Here is a 23,938-nt window from a genome sequence, read left to right as displayed (position 1 = left end):
AAGAGCTCATGGATGTGATTACTCTTCAGTCTCTGGGTTTGTGACTCTTGCAACCAAAATAATCCCCAGGAAGTGATTGTACTAATGTTCTTGAGTAAATCTGGGACCAGAGCTCCTGGCCTATGTATGAAGGTGAGGCAGGACTCAGGATCCAGCACCTCAGCCTCTAGGCCCACTCTTTCTCAGGTTCAAGGGCACATCTTGGAGACATGATATTCTCATCACTGCTAATTTGAAGTGAGTTGTTTTTGTCAGACAAGAAGAACATATTTGTCAGCTCTCAGACTCTTAATTGAAATCTCTACATCTACTTCTAGATTCAGAAGCTGAGAAAGCTAATATTCTACTGGATGGATGATGACTCTGATATGTAATTTCTCCCATTTGGGATTCTGCATGTCCATGGATATACTGGGAAGTACCCCATATCCACGTTATCTCCAAGAACATCTCCTATAAAGCATCCATAGTGACAATTGCAAAGGTCAACAGATTTAGGTTTTGAGCCAATTCAGATTTGATTAACCATCTGCTATAGATGCATTATTATAATAGGTAAAATTCTGAATAAAAATATGAAGGAGTCTTCTGACCTTGCAGAAACTGGAATCTAGCTGAAGGAATTCTGTGACAGTAACAATAAGAGACTCTGTGTGATAGAACCTCATGGAGAATATCAAGAAAAATCTAGAATTTTCAGATGGGAGAGAAATTTCTCTCTTGAGAATAATCACAATCCTTTTGGAATATATGGCATTGAAAATAGGAAGGAGGGGTGAAGTTTAAGCATTTAAATGGAATAAATTATAGTCAAAGTCATAAAGAAGTGAAGCACATGGCAAGTTATTGAAAAGGTTTGAAAAAGCTGGACTAAAGGTCAGTAAAATGATTTCCAACTGTGTTCCTCTGAATAATGTATGATACTGGAGGAAGGAAGTTATATGATTTGATTTATTCTGGAAGCTTGTGTCAAAACTAACATCCAAAAAAATTGCAGGATTTGGGGGTCATGTTTAACAGACTTCTGTCCAAGAGAAGGCATAAAAATGCAATCCATTGGACAGAGATATGTAGCAAAATGACAGTATTACTAGATTGGCAGATTAGAAAAATCTGGTAGTTGTAGGAGTTATTGTAGACTTCACGAGCTTTAATATGTAATTTGACATCATTTGTTCTTAAGCAGAGTGCCTGGCACAGACACAATAAATTTTTGTTTTTGTTATAGTTGCGTTACTTGGACGAGGAGTTTGACAAAGGTGTCCATGACATCTTTGTAGACAAAGTAAATACACACCATTTGAATGATCTCAACAATTAAGGGGCTTTGTAATGAGTTGAATGGCTAGGTTTAGAGAGTACTCACAACAGATGCTGTGAACTCAAGAGAACCTTTAATCTTGTGCCAAGGGCTTTAATCATCATCTTTAACCTAGTCAACATATTAATTGATGACTTTTTAAAAACTTTTTATTTTATATTGGAGTATAGTTGATTAAAAACTTTGTGATAATTTCAGGTGTACAACAAAGTGACTAAGTTATACATGTATGTATTCTTTTTTAAGTTCTTTTCCCATTTAAATTATTATATAATACTGAACAGAGTTCCATGTATTATATAGTAGGTCCCTGTTTATTATCCATTTTAAATATAACAGTATGTACATGTCCATCCCAAACTCCCTAACTATCTTTTCCTGCCTCCTTTCCCCCCGTAATCATTATTTCTTTTTCTAAGTCTATGAGTCTGCTTCTGTTTCATAAGTAAGTTCATTTGTAACATTTCATTTTAGATTTTGCTTATAAGTGACAACGTGGTATTTCTCTTTGTCATTTTGACTTCCTTCAGTCAGTATGACAATCTCTAGGACCATCCATATTGCTGCAAATGACATTATTTCATTCTTTTTAATGGCTGAGTAATATTCCATTGTATAAGTGTGCCTCATCTTCTTTATCCATTCCTCTGTCGATGCACATCTGTTGCTTCCATATCCTGGCTGTTATAAAGAGTGCTGCACAGAACATTGAAGTGTATGTATCTTTTCAAATTATTTTTTTTTCTGGATATATAAGTCCAGGAGTGGGATTACAGGGTCATATGGTAGCTCTCTTCTTAGTTTTTTAAGGAAACTCCATACTGTTTTCCATATTGGCTGAACCAGTTTACAGCCAATACTGTTAATTGATAATAATGTATAAAAGTGTGTTAATCAAATTTGCAGATCATGGGAAGCTGGGAAGTGAGTTGTATTTGTTCATAGGATCATAATACAATAGTCTCAACAGACTGAATAATGGTCTAAAAATACATAGAAAGGAAAAAATATAGTCATGTTTGAACCTTTAAATCAATCCACATAGAAAAAAGCAAGAGGGGCTTTGCTAGAAATAAAGTAGAAAAACACTTATGGGGTTTGTAGAAGACTATAAGCTAAATATCTGGAAACAAGAAAAGGCAGTTCATGGAAAGTGTAATGTAATTTCAGGTTGTATCAATAGATATATGGCACATAAATTAAGGGAGAGGGAAATCCTATTTAATCTGCACAGGTCATATTTAATGCATGCAATATTTGTAAGAGATGAAGACTAATTAGAGCTAACTGAAGGTCTATGACCCAAATGGGGTGTAGACTTTAATAAAAATGACCCACCCACAAATTATAGGGGCACTGGGAATATTTAGTCTGGTGAAGAGAAGATTTAAGAGAGGGTAAGACTAAGATCATGGCATCTGGTCCCATCATTTCATGGCAAATAGATGGAGAAACAATGGAAACAGTGACAAACTTTATTTTCTTGGGCTCCAAAATCACTGCAGATGGTGACTGCAGCCATGAAATTAAAAGACACTTGCTCCTTGGAAGAAAAGCTCTGACAAACCTAGACAGCATATTAAAAAACAGAGACATTACTTTGCCAACAAATGTCCATCTAGTCAAAGCTATGGTTTTTCCAGTAGTCATGTATGGATGTGAGAGTTGGACTATAAGGAAAGCTAAGCGCCGAAGAATTGATGCTTTTGAACTGTGGTGTTTCAGAAGACTCTTGAGAGTCCCTTGGACTGAAAGGAGATCCAACCCGTCCATCCTCAAGGAAATCAGTCCTGAATATTCACTGGAAGGACTGATACTGAAGCTGAAGCTCCCATACTTTGGCCACCTGATGCGAAGAGCTGACTCATTTGAAAAGACCCTGATGCTTGGAAAGATTGAGGGCAGGAGGAGAAGGGGATGACAGAGAATGAGACAGTTGGATGGCATCACTTACTCAATGAACATGAGTTTGAGCAAGCTCCAGGTATTGGTGATAGACAGGGAAGCCTGGTGTGCTGCATTCCATGGGGTCACAAAAGTTGGACAGGCCTGAGAGACTGAACTGAACTGAAGGCAGTGTGTATTCAATTATTTGATGGTCTTGCATTTGAAAGAGACTTGGTTTCTATAAAACCATATGGTAGAATTAGGGCCAATAGTTCTATGACAATTTTTTCATCAACGTGTGCATGTGTGTGCATGCTAAGTTGCTCCAGTCATGTCAGACTCTTTGTGACCCTACGGACTGTAGCCTGTCAGGGATCCATGAGATTCTCCAGGCAAGAATACTGGAGTGGGTTGCCATGCCTTCTTCCAGGAGATCTTCCCAAACCAGGGCTCGAACCCTGGTTTGATCTTATGTCTTATATCTCTTATTTCTCTTGCATTGGTAGTTGGATTCTTTACCAATATTGTTACCTGCAATGCCAATTCTGTGTCAGTATGCTAAGCAAGGAAGCAAATACAAACAAGAGGAGCTCTTGCCCCTAAAGAGACCACAATCCATTGGAAGACAGAAGCACAGACAGCTACACCCCAGCACTATGCCTAGGACCCTATCAATTAACTTTGCCCAGTGGCGATTTTTTTGACCTATATTATACATCACATGATTTAAACATGGATATAGTTCTTTAAGATTTGTGAAAAAAAAAAAGTTTTCTTAAAGTCCAGCATTTTGTACCTCTTGTCCATGTGTCTAAGTGGCATGGTTGTATCATGACTTCTTGAGTTTTCAGTCGCAGGCTTTATCTGTTGACTTTCCCTTATGGAAAATGAGGGTTTAGCTCTCTCCTTCCACCGCACATGGGCACCCTTACAGCCTCCTCCGTTCTCTTAATATAAGCATGTTGTGTTTTTGGTTAAAGCCAATACTCTGTTATCAAGGCTATGAAACTATTCATGGCTGTGTCTGTGGAAAACACGGTCACTCTTCCTTTCCTACATCACTTTTTATTTTCCCTAGAATTCATATTTTTTTTTCTCATTGCTAAATTTACTTCATTTTATATGTATTTACCACGAATTCAACCCCAAACACTTCATCATATGTCTAAAGCTTGTCTTAAGACATTCAGGGCCATTTGATTGCCATTTATGTTCATCTTCGAGAATTTCTCCCAAAGCCTTCTCAGGTACTCACACTGGCCTGGTTGCCCTGTTCCTGCGTCTCTATCCTGGGATCTCCCTGCACAACTACCCAGTAGGTTCTTTTTAGCTTTCTCCTCTGTTGGGTCTCCTCAATGTCAAGATCACATGTCTTCTCTTAGTTAATCTTTTCTGGATGAGCCCATGCTCTAGTCATTTTCTATGTGTGAGAGACTGAGAAGATTTGACAATATTTTTATTTTTTATTTTATCCTCATGTTTGATTGATAGTTTATCAGGGTCTAGACATGTAGACTGGAAATCATTTTCCTTCAGAATTTTGAAGGCATTACTTTATTGCCTTTTACCTTTCAGGGTTCCTGAGAAGTCAGGTTATTCTGATTCCTGATTCTTTGCCCAGAGTTTTTTTTTTTTTTTTGTCACTGAAAACTTTTAAGATTTTTCTCTTTGCTGAAATTTCACAATCTTTTTCCTTCAAATCGGTCTATTTTTGTTTATCTCACTGGGCAGTTGGTAGGCTTTTACAATCTTTTCCTTTCATTTGGGGAACTTTTCTTGAGTGATTTTATTGATATTTCCCTCCTCTCTATGTCTTTATTCTTTCTGGAACCCTTGCTTTTTGGATTTGGAACCACTTGGCCATGTTATATTTACGTTTTTATCTTTTATTTACAACTTCTTTCCTTTAATATTCTAAATCTCTGATTCTTATTACATGGTTGCATTTATATTTTATTTCCTTGATAATATGTAATAAAAACTTGAGATATGGATGTTTTCTTGGCAAACCATTGTCTCAGCCAAGTTACTTTGTGTAATGGATGGGGGAGTTTCTTCTATTTGGAGGTTTTTCTCAAAGCTCTCATAATTTTTATACTTAGGAGTAGGGCACCCATGAGTTGATTTGCTGTTCTGAGTGTATGAATGGGGACTGTTAACTGTCAGCTTCACTGTAGAGTGCTTTGGCTGGGTGCTTTTTAAAGGAGAATCTCTGCTGTCAGTACCTTTATATCCCTCTTTTTGGCAAAGAAGTATTTCCCATGGAAGATTTTTTATCAATGTCCGGCCTGGGAGTCAGTGTTCTGAGAGCCAAGTGGACACAGAGAGTAGAGGGTATTCACTTTCAGTGTGTTTGGGATTACTTCTTTCAGTAAGAAATCTGCATCATCCATTCTGCCTGCTGCTACTTAAGGTCCTAAGTTTTATGTTTTCTAGACATAAACTGGGAAGTGACAGTCTAGCATAGTGATCTAGGGAACTGGTAAACTGCCCATTTCTTAAAAAATACTTCCGTTTTTTTTAGTCTACTCCCCTCACTCCTACTTCTCAAGGTACTTGATAAGGTCACATTTTGAGCCTTTAGGGTTTACATAGTGTAAATCTGGGTTTGTTTTCAGTTTCCCCTACTGCTGGCTTAGTACTTCTATTCCTTGGGTGTCTAAGTCACTTACTTAGCTAGAAATCAGATGTTCATCCATCTGCTTTCTAGCTTCCAAAATAATTTTTTCCCTCTTGTGAGTGATCTGGGATGTTTTCAGAAAAAAAAAAAAAAAACCAATACTGTTGAAGATACTTTCTGACAATAAGTCAGATTTTTCCAAGCAGTGGAAACAGGAAGGAAGAATGACACAAACAACAAAAGAGATATGAAAATGTCCCTGGAGAATTCAGAAGGTAATGAGTGAGCCTAGGACATCGGGTGGTTTGGGAGGAGGAGGAGGAGGAGGAGGCAGGAATCAGGAAGACTGGAAATGAAGAGTAAAGGTGCTCTGTGATTGGATAGAGATGAAGAGACAGTAGAGAAGTCTAAGGTGATTCTGCAGCTTCTAGACTGGAAAAAGCAGGTAGCCAGCAATTAAGGAAACCGTAGAGAGCCATTTTTGGGCCACACACTACCGGCCATATGTATCCCACCATGTGCTGGGTTCCCTCAAGTAGCTGTTAAGCCCTTAGGTGCAGCTGTTAAGCCCTTGGGTGGACAGTGGTAGGAAAGATTCCAGATTGCTTGGCCTGTGAAAAATGCCAACGATTTTCCAGTATATGTATAGGCCTCTTGATCTTAGCTAAGTTTTGAGAAGCACAGGAAAACCAGAGAAGAGAGGCAAAGGAGAAATAGAGGCTGAGAAAAAAAGAGACATGAAGAAAAAAACACACGGTGATGACATCACTGCTGTGCTATAAAACTGCACCTTAAATCTGTAAGAATCATTTCTGTTCTATCTCAATAGGGAGAAATGTGCTGAGCTCTCGGGGTCATTGACTAACATGTCTGCCAGATGGATCCTGGGTTTGGCTTCTGGGCCAGAGCATTCCATCTCGGGCTTTAAGATACCACAATGTATTATTAAACCTGTTTGTAACACAATGTGCAAGATGACATCATATCCCTGGGTGTGTGTGACCTCACCGAAAATGTGTGCCCTGCTGTGTAGGAAAAGTGAAACTCTGGGATACAGACAGTTAGGTAGAAGTTATTGTGGAGACTTACAAAGAGCTGCCCTTCCCCCAGTCTGGTTCTCTTTTCTCTCAAATCCAAAATGTTCTTTAAAAGAGGAAGAGCAAACATTTTATGCAATCCTGCATCAAAAAAGATGTAATAAAAAATATTGAGAAAAAAATGCATCTGAAATGAATGAAAAACGGAGATAGCCTCGGGAGATGGTGATTTTTAGCCTGGGATCTCAGTCATGGTCATTCAGGAAATAAAAACCACTGAATATTTACAACAGTAGGACCTTCACATAGGGAACTGGTTAAATTGGAGATGGAAGAGCTAAGAAGTCTGGAGACAGTGAGACCTCTCTGATTGGTAAAGGCAAAAAGATGCTTCCCCCTATGAGCTGGATGCAGGGAGTATGTGGAGCCAATTAGGTGGGCAGAGGAGATGCAGCTGCTGCCAGAGATGATACAGGAGGCAGAGGAAGAGGTACCCTGGCCTCCCCTCCCTTCCTTGGAGCCTCCAATCTCCCATCAGTGTTTCTTTCTCAAAGGCTGAGTCCAGGGGGAAATTGGTTGACTTAGGAGCCTGTTCAATCCCCTGGCAAGAAAAGCAGAGCGGAGGAGCATGAAGAATAGATCTAAAAACAAACAGATCCAGAATGAGCACATATGGAAAGACAAATGCTGCCTTCAAAGGAAGGTGATCACTGTCTGCAAAATCATCACAGATCTGCACACAGTAAAGAGATGAATATCCATCAGATTCAACACCAGAGGTGGAAGAATTAGGAGCTGAGTTGAACTGAACATCACAGAGGGCAACCACCTCGATCTCCTTCATAGCCAGAACTTTGGATTGGATTTCAGCCATGAGCCTACCCAGTAGGACTTGATGTTTTTTAATTATCATTCATTGATAAAATTAAGCATGCACAGCAGTAATGGAAAACATGGTTTTGGTAGGAAAAGTTAAAGTGTGTGTTTTATAGGTGTGGTTTTGATCACTGATGTTGTTATTGCTAATAACACTGATATCCAATACACACTCATTTGTTTATAACTCAGGAACTCACTGCTTGGTGATCACATTGTTTTCCCAGGTCAATCCTGTTCCCAGACATTCCTACTTCAAGATTGAAGTAATTTCTCTCAAAGTTATATTCAACAGTTGACTGTTGACGCCATGTTCTATTATTAACTAACATGCAATTAGTTCATTAAAAAATACCTCAACTGAATAGTGTGTAACTTAATACAATCTACCCAAGTGGATAAATCCACAGTTTCTCACAAATAGGAGCAAAATTACAGTGCAGGGAAGCTGGAAATGAGAAGATGCCAGCTGGCAGGACACTAAGTGTTTCAGATTACTGTGTGTTTATGACCTCTGTGTTCTAGAAAAAAAATTAATTAGATTATGCTATTTGAGAATCTTGGAATGTCGTGGCTCCATGCCAGGCTTATCAGAACCATACATCTGAAGTTTAATGAAGCTGTTTTAAATTTCACCTGTATTTCTAAGCTTTGAAAAAGCAATAAATGTAGGAACTAATAAATAACAGTGAAAGAATGCTGAGATTCTCTCACATGGCAGCATTCAGTGTAAAATTATGGGCTGTTCCAAAGTACAATACACTTGTTTGCTTGAAAATGAATGTGATATGAAGCAGGGCTCTTGCTTTTAGAATATTTGGAAAATAAACATATCCAATGTGGGAACTCTAACTATTGAAACTTTGCAAGTTGTTTTGGAAAATACGAATTATTCGTTAAGAGTGTGTCTGTATCTCAGGTTGGGGTCAAGATGGAGAACGCCATGAGAACTACAGCACAGGGAGAGGAAAGCAAAGGAAAATTCACTTCTCATTCACATTGATTCGGGAGTCCTACTGACTGACCTTCCAGCTGGTAGTCATATGAGTAGGCCTCATCTTTTTATTATTTACTTTTTATTGATGTATAGTTGATTTATGGGCTTCCCTGGTGGCTCAGATGGTAGCAAATCTGCCTGCGATGTGGAAGACCCAGTTTCAATCCCTGGGTCAGGAAGATCTTCTGGAGGAGGGAATGGCAACCCACTCCGGGATTCCTGCCTGGAGAATTCCATGAACAGAGGAGCCTTGCAGGCTACAGTCCATAGGATCACAAAGAGTCAGACAGGACTGAGCAACTAACACACACACATAGTTGATTTATAATGTTGTGTTAGTTTCAGGTGTACAGCAAAGTGTACATATACTGCTTTAGTTATATTTATATTAACATCTAATGGAAAAATCTGAATGAACTTTTTGGCCAATCCAATATATACATTCTTTTTTCAGATTCTTTTCCCTTATAGATATTGAGTACAGTTATCTGTGCTATACAGCAGGTCCTTGTTGATTATCTGTTTCATGTATTACAGTGTGTATATGTTAATCCCAAACTTTTAATTTGTTTACTTGTTAGTTGTGGTTAAATATACATAACATAAAATTTACCACTTTAACCATTTTTAACTGTAGAGTTCAGAAACATTTAATACTTTCACGTGATTATGTAATCCTCACCACCGTCCATCTCCAGAACTCGGCTTAAAGTTCTTTCATTGACTGATTTCTAAAAAACAAAAAAACAATTAAAAATTTCTCTAGGGCTATTTGGTCACTTTAGTCAAGGGTTGAAAATGTGCAGGACAGTACATCTGTGCCTGCAGGTGTGGGAGCCAGATGATTCTGTCCCACAGTCCTGCCACTGAAGTGCCTAAGGAGTGCCACTGTGGTATCAGATGAGCTGTGACTGCAGAAAACTACTGTTCACTCAGACTTAATAGAAGGAGAATATTGCTCCTTTTGAGGAAACAAAAAAACATGATAAACCAGAAACTAGTATCACTTTAATGAAGCTATTTCATTAAATAATTAATTATTAATGAATATTCAAAAATACTTACTGAACATTGACTCGTGTTAGACGTTGTTTTAGGTTGAGGGATTCATGGTGACCAAAGATTAAGACCTCACTCCTACAGACCTTCTATTCCAGTCAGAGATGCCGTAGATTCACAAATAAAGGTGGAACACACAGGTGAAAAGGATGGATAAGAGAATAAAAGCAAGTTTGGTTTCCTTTTTCCTATTCATTCCCACATAATATTCCAGAGACAAAAAGGAATAATAAGAGTTTGGAGAAGAGAAGGTCACAGCACACAAGAGGTGACCCATATGTCCACTGCTGAAATATTCAAGAAGAAGAAGACTGAAAAAAGTCTGGTCCCAAGTCAATGCCTTTTGAAACGGTTTCTGTATGGTCAGGAAATACCTAGCAGAAAATTAAAGTTCAGTAAGTAAATTGTTTTATGTGGTGGGGTTTAGTCACTAAGTCATGTCAGACTCTTTGCCATCCAATGGACTATAGTCCACCAGGCTCCTCTGTCCATGAGATTTCCCAGGCAAGAATACCGGAGCAGGTTGCCATTTCCTTCTCTAGGGGATCTTCCTAACGCAGGGATCAAACCCATGTCTCCTGCAGTGCAGGAAGTCTGCTGCATTGCAGGTGGATTCTTTACCAGCTGAGCCACCAGGGAAGCCCATTTTATCTATATAGCATCAATTCACATATTTGACTGATTTCACCACTGAATTAATTAAGCTCATTGAGTCTTTCAACAGATATTAACGAATTGCTTAATTTGTATCTGTCCTGGGGATACACATATAGTGAACAAAACAGAAAAAGCACCTGCTCTCTTGGAGTTTTACACTCTGAAGGAGATAGATTTTGAACATTGCAGTAAATATGGAACATTCCCAGTAGTTTACAACTGCTGTGAAGAAAGGAAAGTCAAGTACCAGGGAATGGAGCCTTGACCCTGAATATGGAGTGTGCCTGGCATCTATAAGGCAGAAAAGCTCTATGTGACTAGGGCAAAAAAGCAAGATGGTGAGGACAGAGGACATGGTCTAAGGAATCAGGGATCAGATCTCGTAGAGCCCTGCTGTTTTTGTTGTTCAGTCGCTAAGTGGTGTCCAGCTCTTTGTGACCCCATGGACTACAGCATGCCCGGCTTCTCTGTCCTCCACTATCTCCTGGAGTTTGCTCAGATTCATGTCCACGGAGTCAGTGATGCTATCCAACCATCTCATCCTCTGCTGCCTCCTTCTCCTCTTGCATGCACACACACTATACACATATATACACATATGCATGCTTAGTCCGACTCTGTGTGACCCTATAGACTGTAGCCTGTCAGGCTCCTCTGTCCATGGGATTCTCCCAGAGAAAGAGAGAGGAAAAAGAGAGAGAGTGCTTTTGTGCTTGTGGAGCTGTCTAGACAAGCCCCAAATCCTGGGGGGAGGTGGGGCAGGCAGGCTGTCAGCATGGGCAGGGTGGAAACTCTAGGCAGGAACTGATGCTTCAGTTCACAAGTGGAATTTCTTCTTCCTGAGGGAAACCTCAGTTCTGTTCTTAAGACATTGTAATGGATTGGATGAGATCCACCCAGATTACCGAGGAATCTCCCTGATATAAAGTCAACTGACTGTAGGTGGTAATCACATCTATCACACACCTTCAGGGTAACACTAGATGAGTATTTTGACTGAGAAACTGGGTATCAGAGCGTAACCAGGTTGCCACATGAGTGATCATCACAGATGACTGACCAATTTTATCCAGTTACAAGCTCACTGGCTTTGTATAGACTGTGACAACTCTTTCCTCTACCCTCGGCTTTTTCAACGGGCTCTTTTGAATTATGCAGACAGCCTGAGAATTGCATTTCCTGTCTGATAGGATAGAATCAGGTTCCAAATGACAAAATATTAATTAGGAGGACTGGTCTTGTATGGGAACTCACTAGCACTGGGAGCTTGGCTTCTACAGCTAAATGTTTCAGTGCCAACCAGGTTCAGCCCCAAACAGAAGCCACCTAGATCTTGTATCCAATGCATGGCCCCCATCCCAAACATCAGTTCTATTTTTTTTTTTAATTGGAGGATAATTGCTTTACAATATTGTGTTAATTTCTGCTGTACAACAGTGTGAATCTGCTATAAGTATACCTATGTCCTCTCCCTCTTGAGCCTCCCTCCCCCCCAACCCCCCCACCCCCTAGGTCTCACCCCTCTAGGTCATCATAGAGCACAGAGATGAGCTCCCAGTGATACCCAGCAGCTTCCCACTAGCTATCTAGTTTTACACAGGGTGGTGTATATGTACAACGGTTTCCAGGTGGCGCTAGTGGTAAAGAACTAGCCTGCTAATGCAGGAGATGTAAGAGTTGTGGGTTCAGTCCCTGGGTTGGGAAGATCCTCTGGAGGAGGGCACAGCAACTCACTTGAGATTCGTGCTTGGAGAATCCCATTAACAGAGCAGCCTGGCAGGCTGTAGTCCATAGGGTCGCAGAGTCAGACATGACTGAAGTGACTTAGCACACACACAGTGTATATATAATCATCCACTCTTTAATATAATAAGGTGCTTCCTGCACTGCTGTCTATATTCAATATTCAAATACCTCTTTTAAGAACAAAACAGTGCCTGTGTGACTTTGTGTGGGTAGTGGGTAAATTCTAGCCATGAGGAATAACAACCCTCTAGTTCATCCTATTGACCCCAATGAACTCTGCTCAATAAATATTTGCAGAATGACTGAAGGCCAAAGCAGGCCTTGAGTTTATGCAACTTGGTGACATTTCTACCACGAAAAATGTGCTACTACAAACTTTATCTTGGAAAACTCCTGATAGGTGGTAAAGTTGTTCTGAACCTAGGAAGCTGCTGTTGGCCAAATTATGTGCTCTTGGAGAGAAACATTTCCTGTGTATTGAAAAAAAAAAAAGAAAAAGACCCCAGCTTGACTAATACAGTAAGAATGTTCTCACCTTCTCCGAGAGAAGAAAGGAGTCAGGTAGAGCTTTGCAACAATCCCTGGTCGCAAACCTCAGGAGACACCCAGTCATTAGCTAACCACATGCATGTGGCATTCAGAATGGAACATCCCAGGCTCTGAAACCACAGGCATCTATCTGCTGGATTAAAGGGAGCAGTTTCACAGGCCTGGACAGAAAAAGGATGTGGTGAATTTTCAAATGCTTCTGATTTATAGGCAAGAAGGTGCAAGGTTATGGTACACAGAGAAATGAACCGTTACATTTCTCGTCACCACCCCCTTCCAGAAACTCCCGCTGCTGTGGTTTCTAGGAAGATACCAAGAGTGTCGCTATGACAATCACCAGGCCTGGTCCTGTTCCCATGGTCCAGTCACACATCCTTGCAGTGATTCTTCAGGAATAGCCTGAAACCCCTGCCTTTGGTGACCCGCCAAGCCAGGGTGTGATATTTTTTTCCTGTTTAATTAAAAAGAAAAAAAAAAGCTTACCCATTTGCTTTCACCAGCTATCTGAAAGTTCAAAAGGTAAAGAACATTTCCCTCTGCAAATAAGCTGTGGAATGTATTTGGAAGTTGAGTTTTCATCAGCAGTTGCTGTTTTTGATCCACTTATTCCACTGCCAAGGAAGGTGAAATAGGCAGTTTTTTCCTGAAAAAAAAAAAAAGAGAGAGCAACATTTTATTTATAATTTGACATCAGTGGGAGGGGCTCCAGGAATTTCAGGTCATCTTTCAGACCATAATAGAGGCCAGGAACACCCTCAGATGGGAGGGACTTGTCATTTCCTCTTGGCACAGGAAGAGTTCAGGTTTCCCTTAACAGGAAATAATAAAATGAATCGAGGCTCACTTTGAGGCCTCTGATGATGGGTTATGATGGCACTTTATAAACCAACCTGTCCTTAGTGAAAGGCTCTTTTCATAAAATTATATCCTTAATTTATTATAATGCAAGACTGAATGTCATATTTACTGCATCGGGCTGCCCACAACGTCCCACAAAAGACCAGGGCTCCTGTCCATGGAATTTTGTAGGACAAACCCCCAAAGGATTCCCTTTCATGCTGACCCCAAGGGCGGACGTGAGTTTATGGAGGAAATGATATTTGAACGGGGGCTTGAAAGGCAGATGATCTGAACAATAGAAAAGGACATAGCCTAAGTATATGCTCCCCATCTGATCTCATCTTCTCACTTGCTGGGCTTATTTTTCAGCTACTGAAGAAAACTGGCTTAAATTCCTCCCCTCCACACTGTGGAGAGTTGCACCCTCCTCAGTCTATATCCCAGGTCTTTCGGGGTTTACTTTCTCATGATCACTTTCCTACAGTTTCTTGCTTCACTGAATTCTCAATCTCTTCTCTGCGTCTCATTTGATTATCCAGATATTTTTCTCTTTCTCCCCTTCATCACTACTACCCTTAGTTTCTCAAAACATCACTGATATAAGGCAGCTCCATGTCTAGATTTTAAGATAACCAAGAAGAAGCACAGCCTGGGACACAGTTGGCAACATTTTAAATTCTGTATCAGATATTCCTCACCCAATTTCCATGGTCCCATTAGATAGGAGATACCTTAGCAAGTGGCTAAGGTAAAATAAAGGTGCAATTCCAGAGCCAGGACATCCTGTGCAGAATCTACCAGGTAAAGGATTAGAGGACTGGTTCTGGCACTCCTGGATTCTCCTGATAGAATGAAGAATTTTATAGAGGCAATAGTGCACAGTGGGGGAAGATTCTGAAAGCAGAGAGGGGAAGCATTTTTTTTTTTTTAATTTCTCTGGAGAGAGCTGATCTCCAAAGCTTTTCTCTTGCTGTGACCTCCTCGTGTGGGCTAATTTTTACATGTCAAGCTTACTGAAGTGGTCTGTCCGTGGACCACTCTAAATGCGGACACACAAATAATGGATGTCTGAGTCATAGCTGACCACGACAACAGACGAGAGGAGCTGTCCTGGGGTCAGCCAAACAACCCAGAGCTTGTTGAGACAAGAGATGCTTGAGTGTTTCTGATAGACTAGAGGTTGACCAGTTGAGAGGCAAGTCAATGTGGGCTCAGCCTGAGTATTGCCCAATAAGGTCACCAAAAGGCAGAAAGGGAATCTTAGTAACATGAAACTGGAAGTGAACAGTGTGTTTCAGGGCACTGCAGAAAGACTCACAGGAAACCTATTCTAATGGGTTGGAGGAGTTGCAGGAACTAAGTGTCTAGTAATGGGCATTTTGAGAGAACCCCTACAAGAGGTAGGGATGGTGTTACACACTTGCCACCCAGACAGCATGAAGCCAGCTTAGGAAAGGATCATTTTAAGTAAGAGTTTTTCTCACTCCTTAACATCCCTCCTTCTCCTCCCATAACTCTGATTTCAAAAGGATCGGAAATTACATATAGCTGATTCACTTTGCTGTACAGCAGAAACGAGAGCAACCTTATGAAAGCAACTATACTCCAATCAAAATTTTAAATAGGGAGATATGTATGTGATAGAGAAATACAGACAAAGTCAACCATGTCATTCCTATTCACCCCAGCTGCCTCCCAGCCTGAGGCAGCCCTAAGTCAGGGGATGGGAGAATCTGACTTAAATCAGTTCAAAATCTTCATTAAAATCTTGGATACCAGGTTACAATTTCTAAACTGTTTGTGACTTAAATTGTATTTGTGACTTAAATGGACTCTAGTATCTAACTATGAATAAAAAGAAATGACCTATAAGCATTTTTATCTTGGTCAAATAAAATGTTAAAGGGATAGTAGAAAACAACAAAAATTTCATTTTCTTGCATTATAAATTCTGCTTGTACGATGTTTACACCTCCCTACACATCATGATCCAGAGGGGGGAAAAAAATTCTCACTCTTCCAGAAACCATAAAATCCCCTAAAAAGACACCTAGTGTTCTTTCTTGAGTCAATGCCTGCACCCCACCCCAACCAAACCTGAGACAAAAGAGTCACATGGTTATGGACAGTCTCATCTGGGCCACATCTGTGAAAGCATGGGGCAGAGTCTAAAAGGAGAGCATGCTGGCAGGCATAGTCACCCATTACGACAAGAAGTGACGGTACAGGGATTCGGAAAGCTTACAAGAAGAGTCATTCCAGTGAAAAAGAAAGCCTGTGGTTAAAGCAGAAGCTCAAGTTCCATTGCATAGGCTGGGGAACAGTATGTTGGGAACATTCCATTTGGAATGCCAGATCTAAAATGTTAGAAACCCAGCGACAGGAGACAATGCCTGCTGGGACCTTCACTGTGACCTCTGTCATTCCCATGCCTCCATGGCAACACTTAAGCCATTGTCACTAGCTGGTTGTGCTGGCTGTCCTCCCTGATATGCCTATGAGTCAGGTGCCGAGTTGAAGCCACAGTGGGTCCCTAGATAGGCAGCAGGTGCATAATACTTCTAAACAGTATTTTAGGACAAAAAAAAAAAAAAATGGAAACAGGTAAATGACATTTAAAAGGCACACTCTGGATAACAGTATGGAGGTTTCTCAAAAAATACAACACCACATATGCCTATCAAGCTGCTACAATTGTGTCCAAGTCTTTAAGACCCTATGGACTGTAGCCCACCAGGCTCCTCTGTCCAGGCAAGACTCATGTCTCTTATGTCTCCTGCATTGGCAGGCATGTTCTTTACCTCTAGCACCACCTGGGAAGCCCGGAACTACCATATGACCCAGTTATTCCACTTCTAGGGGTATATCCAAACCACTAATTTGGAAAGATACAAGCACCCCATGTTCATAGCTGCATTATTTACAATTGGCAAGATACGGAAGCAACCTAAATGTCCATCCACAGATGAATGGATAACGAAGATGTGGTACATATATATATATATGGGTATATATATATATATATACTCCAATATGTATAATACATCCTTGTAGCATCCTTGCAGCTTATTTAACACCCTATGCTACAAGGATGTATTATAGCCAATGTTTTTAATAAGTAGATGGAGTATAACTTTTAAAATCTGTACAAAAATAAAAATTATAAAATAAAAAAATAAAAGGCAGCTCACTTTTCATAAACCATGAAGTTACAGGTTCTTTCACTTATTCAAAACATATTTAGGTATTTTTTTACACGCTGATTGTATGACAAGCACAGTGTTCGAATCTGAGAACATAAAACTATTTAGGAAAATGTCAACAAGTTTGTCTCCCTCACCAGAAGTAAGTTCCTCCAGAGCAGGGCTCTTCTCTCTCCTGTTCGCTCCCTGAGTCTCCAGTGTCTGAAAAAATATCTTATACGTAGAGTAGGAGCCCCATAAATATTTTTTGGATAGATAAAGTCGTATAATCACTGCCTTCAGGAAGCGTAAAGTCCAGTGGAGGAGAAAGTCAGGCAAGCACAAGATAGTCAAGTTCAGCGACACAGGAAATCATAAAACTGTCTAACAGCAGAGGGTGGGGGTGAGTGAGAAGTGAATAAGGCTTCCAAGGGATGATGCAACATGGGACAGTAAGGATAAACAGAACATGGCTCCTTCAGGCTGTTGTTTCCCTTCTCTTTGAGGGTTTCTCGTGTTTTGCCTCTTCTTTTGATGGGAAGGAACAATGTGCAAAGAGTGAGAACTCCGGACTGCCTCCTTCCTGGGTGTGGTCCTTTCTGAAGCTACGCCAGGGGAATGACTTTACAGGATGTCAGCACGAAGCCTGTGGGACTCTGGCTCTGTGGGATCTTGGCAGAACCTACCCTAGTGCTAAGGTCGGACCTGGGGAAAGATGTGGTAATTGCTGCAAAGGCACGTGGGCTCAAAGGCAAAGCCGGCGCGGGGCAGAGCTCTTCCTGCAAACCGCTTGTGGAGAAGTGACGGGGAGCTTTTCCTGTGTGTGGCCAGTTCAGTGGGGTTAAGATATGATTAAGCCTAAACGTGTAAACAGCAAATTCCCAAGTTAATGATGATGTAACCTTCTGTTAGGGTTAGGCTGGATTAGAGCTGACTGTGTTGCCTCATGTTAGAATCCGGTCCAAAATGTTGATTCCTTTTATAAATCCTGTAGTCATCCTCAGGAATAACAGGAGCCACCAGAGAAGCCTTTCTACGGTTTCTAGAGTTTCAGTGAGACATTCCTTAGCATCACCTGGGAAAACCCCAAGCAACATGGGCTGGCTCTTAGGGCCTGGAAAATGGCACAGGACTGAGAGGAGTGTGGTACCAGAGTGTGGTACCCTGGGCAGGAACACAGACAGTGCAGGCCTGGGTGAGGCATGCTCTAAATCACATCCTGACAGAGCCCTCAAAAGGGCTCGACATAAAGGAAAAATAACACCCCACTTGGTTGAAATCACATCCAACTGCGGCCGGGGCCCAATGTGCAATCTTCATCCTTTCTGGTATTCATTCAGCTGCTATCACCGCCCCCGGGACGGATTCTTCCTCCAGGGCAACAAATGCTCAATTCATCAGGGAACAGAAGCGCTGCTCCAAGATCTTCAAAAGCTTTGAGTAGAAATAGAAGCCAAAGACAGATTATTTTCAGAAATGGACATATTTTCGCTCTGGTTTAAGCCTGTTGATGATCCTCATCGCTTCCTCCCACGTGGAGAGCGTCCCTGCTCTGTACTGTGTTCTCGGGTGATTTTAACACGAGCCTGTAAGGAGCCCTAGAAGGTGGGCTACCCAACTCGGTTCCAGCCACCGCCTTTCTGAAGGCACTTAAGTGCGAAAGCAAATGTTTCATCTAGGTTAGGATCTAAAATGATGAAGCTCATTTTTGTTTTTTCACTCTGTTTTTAGCTCCCAGAAAGAAAAATGCTGCGGGAAGTCAAAATCATAATAGTTATCGCGATATTAATATGCAACATCTAAACATCTAAGGATGATAACAGGCATGCCAACCCTCCTAAGGCCCTGAAAGTGAAAGTGTTATTCAGTTACAAAGTCTGACTCTTTGTAAGCCCATGGACTGTAGCCCTCCAGGATCCTTTCCATGGACTTCTCCAGGCAAGAATACTGCAGTAGATAGCCATTCCCTTCTCCAGGGGATCTTCCCCACCCAGGGATTGAACTTGGGTCTCCTGCATTATAGGCAGACTCTTTACCATCTGAGCCACAAGGGAAGCCTAAGGCCTTAGACACAGTTATATCTCAAATCCGGGTTAATGAAAAAATAAAACACAGTTCTTTAAGCTTGAATCTGAGTCAGTTTTTATTAATAACATTTTGGAATTGAACTAAAAGCTGGTAAACCATCCCATATTAATAAGTGAGCTGTTTTCCTATTTGGTAAAATCAGACAGTAGACTCTAAACACCTGAGTTCAATATAAGAAAGATTTCAGAATGAAATGCTTGTTGTTGTCAACACCATTCTCAGACTCATCTGGGAAATTCCCACCCACATAACTTCTCCTGTGACCCTGTTCTTGTGGCTAACGTGTCTCTCAGCTTCTCCAAAGCCATCATCTCCCTGGCCTGCTGTCAAAAGAATAATGGAAAAAACAGAGGTCTGAAGAATGGAACTCGAGTCACCCTCTCCCCCTTGCTGATTACCTGGTGACAGGTTAGTTGGCCCTTTCAACCTCAGTGACTTCATGGGAATAACAATATTTTGCCTGTCTGAAGGCAAGAGGTTAGACAAGATGAATGATGTATCTCAACTTGATGCATAAATTTGTCTATTTTACCTTAAAATAGTGCCTTGAATCAACCAAATGACTATGCTCTGAACACAGAACTTACATACACACACAAAAGAATTAAGCAAAGGTTAGAACTCATGCAATTTTGCTTACACCCACTTATTTTCATTTGAGTAACTTGATATTTTCTCAGTTGATGGCGAGGCTTCCTTTATCATCAGATGATTCCTTGAGGTTTCATCCAGCTGAAAGGACCACAATTCTTTTTTTTTTTTTTCCAGAGGAATTGATAATAAATGTGAAAACAAATGTATGGTCAGGCCACTCAAGATGGCTGTTTTCTTATTCTCTGTACATTCTCTGTGGGACCAGTGCCTGCTTTACCTGCACCCCACTCACGTGATAGATCTTCTTATATACTAGTCCCCACCCAACCTAGGGATTGTTCTTATCAAAGAGGCAGGGAAGGGATTACCCCTCTGCTGGTTTCCTTTGTAACTGATTAGCCAACCTGAGTCAATTCCCCCTATAACTGGAAACTTCTCCCTTCCCCCAAGGGCTAAGACTGCCCAACATCTCGTCCACTGTCTGCTGCCTACGGGTGGTGGGGTGTTGCTCCAGGACCCAGCTTCAGATGTGTAAGGACCCTCATCCACTAAACCAGGGGTCCCCAACCTCTAGGATCTAATCCCTGATGATCTGGGGTGGAGCTGACATAATAATAATATAAATAACGTGCATAATCAACATAATGCACTTGAATCATTTCAAAACCATCTCCCAGCCCTGCCTAGGTCAATGGAAAAATTGTCTTCCTCGAAACCAGTTTCTAATATCAAAAATATTGGGGGCCACTGCATTAAACCGTTGATGTCTCTGTCTCTGACTCCTGGCTCTTTCTTGGTTCTTGAACCTTGGCAAGTATAGGCCTGTTAGGCCTGAGGGGTGCAGTCCAACAGGCCAAAAGTCATGTTGGTCACTAAGATGTCTCTGAGGGTCACCCCCTCTTTTTTATTTTTATAGCACTTCTTGCCTTGATGAATATTTTGTTGTTGTTTGGTTGCTAAATCGAATCCAACTCTTTGCAACCCCATGGACTGCAGCACACAGGCTTCCCTGTCCTTCATTATCTCCCAGTGTTTGCTCAAACTCATGTCAATTGGTAATGCTCACTATCTCATGCTCTGTCACCCCCTTTTCTTTCTGCCTTCGATCTTTCCCAGCATCAGGGTCTTTTTCAATGAGCCAGCTCTTTGCATCGGGTGGCCAAATATTGGAGCTTCAGCTTCAGCATCAATCCTTCCAATGAATATTCAGGGTTGATTTCCTGGTTTGATCTCCCAACTATCCAAGGGACTCTCAGGAGTCTCTTCCAGCACTGCAGTTAGAAAGCATCAATTCTGCAGCGCTCAGCCTTCTTTATGGTCCAACTCTCACCTCCATACATGACTAGTGGAAAAACCATAGCTTTGACTATATGGACCTTTGTTGGCAAAGTGATGTCTCTGCTTTTTAACGTGCTGTCTAGGTTTGTCATAGCTTTCCTTCCAAGGAGCAAGCATCTTTTAATTTCATGGCTGCCAATGATTATAATAGCTCTTTTATCAGTCTCACTGTTTGGGGACCACCTCCCTTCCATTACTTTCATGCTTCTACTGTGTATTTTTCTAGACATGAATCTAACAAGCCACCGGTGCTCCACCCTGCCTCACATTCCTGAGTGTAGGCCCTTCAGAAAGCAGCTCTGACTTGACTTTCTCATCTCACTTCCTGTCATTCCCCAGCATGAGATGTCTCACTGGCCATCCCACCATATCTCACATGCTTTCTCATCGACAAGTCACCTGTGCTACTACATCTCTGTAGGATTCCCTTCTGTTTTCATTTTCTTTTGCTGTCAAGGCTTAAAACAATACTCGGTGGCTTTGTGGTTAAAGCAACACCCCTAATATTAATTTATGAAGGCCAGAAGTCCAGGCTCAGCATGGCTAGGTTCTTTGCTCAGTGTCCAGAGGGCTGAGGTCAAGGGCATCCTCTGCTGAAGGCTGCACTAAGGGAATATCTGCTTTCCAGCTTCTTCAGGCTGTTGGTAGAGTTAATTTCCTTGTAGCTGAAGGACCTGGTCCCCCTGGCCTTGCTGCTGTTGTCTAGGGGCTGCCCATTGATCCCAGAGGCTGCTGTCAGGTCTTGGCCCAATGGCCCCCTTCACATACTTCCAAACTCTCTGGCTTCAGAAAGAGGCTAGTCCCTTCTCAGACAATGAAAGACCAATACTGTATGATATCACTTATATGTGGGATCTAAAAAAAAAATACAACAAACTACTGAATATACCAAAAAGGAAGCAGATTCACAGATACAAAGAACAAACTAGTGGTTACTGGTGGGGGAGGGAAGGAGGGAAGGGCAACACAGGAGTAGGGGAGAAAGAGGTACAAGCTATTAAATACAAGATAAGCTACAAGGATATATACTGTAGACTTCCCTGTAGCTCAAACGGTAAAGAATCTGCCTGCAAGGCAGGAAACCAGGGTTCGATCCCTGGGTTGGGAAGTTCCTCTGGAGAAGGGAATGGCAATTCACTCCAGTATTCTGGCCTGGAGAATTCCATGGACAGAGAAGCCTGGCGGGCTACAGTCCATGACGTGGCAAAGAGTCAGACACAACTGAGTGACTAATGCAGTCACAGTCACATATATTGTACAACACAGGGGATATAGCCAATGTTTTATAATAACTACAAATGGAGTATAACTTTTCAAAATTATGAATCACTATATTGTACACCTATAACTTATATAAATCATACAACAACTATACTTCAATTAAAAAAAAGCAACTTAACTGATTAGGTCAGACCCACCCTGATTAATCTCCTTCTGAACCACACACTGATAGGGAATTTGATTACACCTACAAAATCCCTTTTGCCATATACAGTAATGCAATCATAAGAGTAATACCTTATTCTAGTAACAATTTCTACCCACACTTAATTGGAGGGAATTATATAAAGCAAAGATTACCAGGATCATTTTCAAAGTCTACTGCACTGTCCTTTCTTTTCCTGCCAAGCAAACTATTTATCACCCAGGAGCTAGTTTAAATGTGTTTCTCCTGTGTTAAGAAATTCTGACATCCTGAGGCTAATGTGCTGGCTCCATACTCACTGTGGGTCCCTATTTCTCCCCATACTGTTTTATTTATCACCTCATAATATACCTAGCTGTATACATATCTATCTGGATTAAGATTAAGAAATGGAGATGATGTGGAATTCTCAGCTTCATATTGTACACTATAAATTCCACATTTCCAATAGTGTGTTTTTTGTATCAAACCCTTTTCTAATTTTTATTTTATATTGGAGTATAGTTGATTAACAATACTGTGTTAGTTTCAGATGCATAGCAAAATGATTCAGTTATACATGTGTCTATTCTTTTTCAAATCCCCAGCTCGCAATCTATCCCTCTGCCTCATCTTGCCCCCTGATAATCATGTATGTTCCCTAAGTCTGTGAGTCTGTTTCTATTTTGTAAGTGAGTTCATTTGTATCTTTGTTTAAGATTCTGCATGTAAGCAATATCATATTTGTCTTTCTCTGGCTGACTTATACACTTAGTATGATAATCACTAGGTTCATCCATGTTGTTGCAAATGGCATTATTTCATTATTTTTAATGGCTGAGTAATATTCCATTGCATATATGTACCACATCTTTATCCATTCACCTGTTGATGGACATTTAGGTTGCTTCCATGTCTTGGCTGTTCTAAACATTGCTTCCACTTGAAAAGGTGGTGTGTCAGGTTGTCTAGTAGGAAACATTTTTTCCAGGTGAGGGTAGAGGCTTCATGCCAGGTGATTCATGAATCCTCCTCACCTTGCACTCTAGCTTACACATTCAGTAACTCAGGCCCTTCATTCCAGTAGTACAGACACAAGGATTCAAATGTAAGATTAGAACTGCAATTCACATCCATGACACATTTATACTTGCTCACAAAAGACTAGATCATATAACAAAATAGTCTTAGTTCATTGGATACAAACTTGCTAAAGAAGAGGCATAATTTTTTTTAAAATGAACAGTTATTTTGCATCTTTTATCTGAATGAAGTTGGCAGTGATTAAAAATAAATAAAATCATTAAGCAAGAGCACCTTGGTATTCATATAAGAACTTTAGAATGACCATTAGTTACAAAACATTCCTTTTTCCCATGGGAAACTTTCTTTCATAAAGGAAATAGACAGAATTCACATTTAATGTGTTTGATTCTTCTACCTGGGAGCCAGTTCGGGTCTCATCCAGTCTTTCTGGGACTAGTGACTCTAGACTTTTTTTTTTTTTTGCTATTATTTTCCCTAGGGGCACATAGCAGAGATGAAAATCACACAAGATTATTGGATGGTGCACAGACATCAATGTGTATTCAATATTTGGAGGAAGCAACTGCTTTTGCCTATTTAGCAATGCAAAATATATCTTCTCTGTCAATTTTCTGGAAAGAAAACTGGAATTTGAGTAATTTTATACTATAGGCTGAATTTCAGGATTCTTCATTTCTAAAAGAATGAACATGGGA

At 40.8% G+C, this 23,938-nt stretch overlaps 2 long non-coding RNA genes across 2 annotated transcripts in view; one reads left to right on the top strand and one right to left on the bottom strand.

The window, feature by feature from the left end:
* The first annotated feature begins 671 nt into the window (after positions 1-671).
* The window catches only part of LOC145507796 (uncharacterized), a 93,189-nt gene continuing 69,922 nt past the window's right edge, over positions 672-23,938 (top strand). Inside the window, exon 1 of the long non-coding RNA XR_014055131.1 lies at positions 672-876. This is a non-coding gene — a long non-coding RNA (uncharacterized LOC145507796). The remainder of the gene's footprint in view (positions 877-23,938) is intronic.
* On the bottom strand, positions 9,363-16,019 carry LOC145507794 (uncharacterized). The gene is made up of 4 exons (XR_014055129.1): positions 15,835-16,019; positions 13,233-13,392; positions 9,804-10,171; positions 9,363-9,469 (listed from the first exon to the last, which is right to left on the bottom strand). It is a non-coding gene; the product is annotated as an uncharacterized LOC145507794 (long non-coding RNA).

This window comes from Giraffa tippelskirchi, chromosome 5, assembly GCF_054371585.1.
Source record: "Giraffa tippelskirchi isolate mGirTip1 chromosome 5, T2T-mGirTip1v1.2.pri, whole genome shotgun sequence".
NCBI lineage: Eukaryota > Metazoa > Chordata > Mammalia > Artiodactyla > Giraffidae > Giraffa > Giraffa tippelskirchi.
Note: the sequence above shows the minus strand (reverse complement) of the source record. Positions and strands in the feature narration are given on the sequence as shown.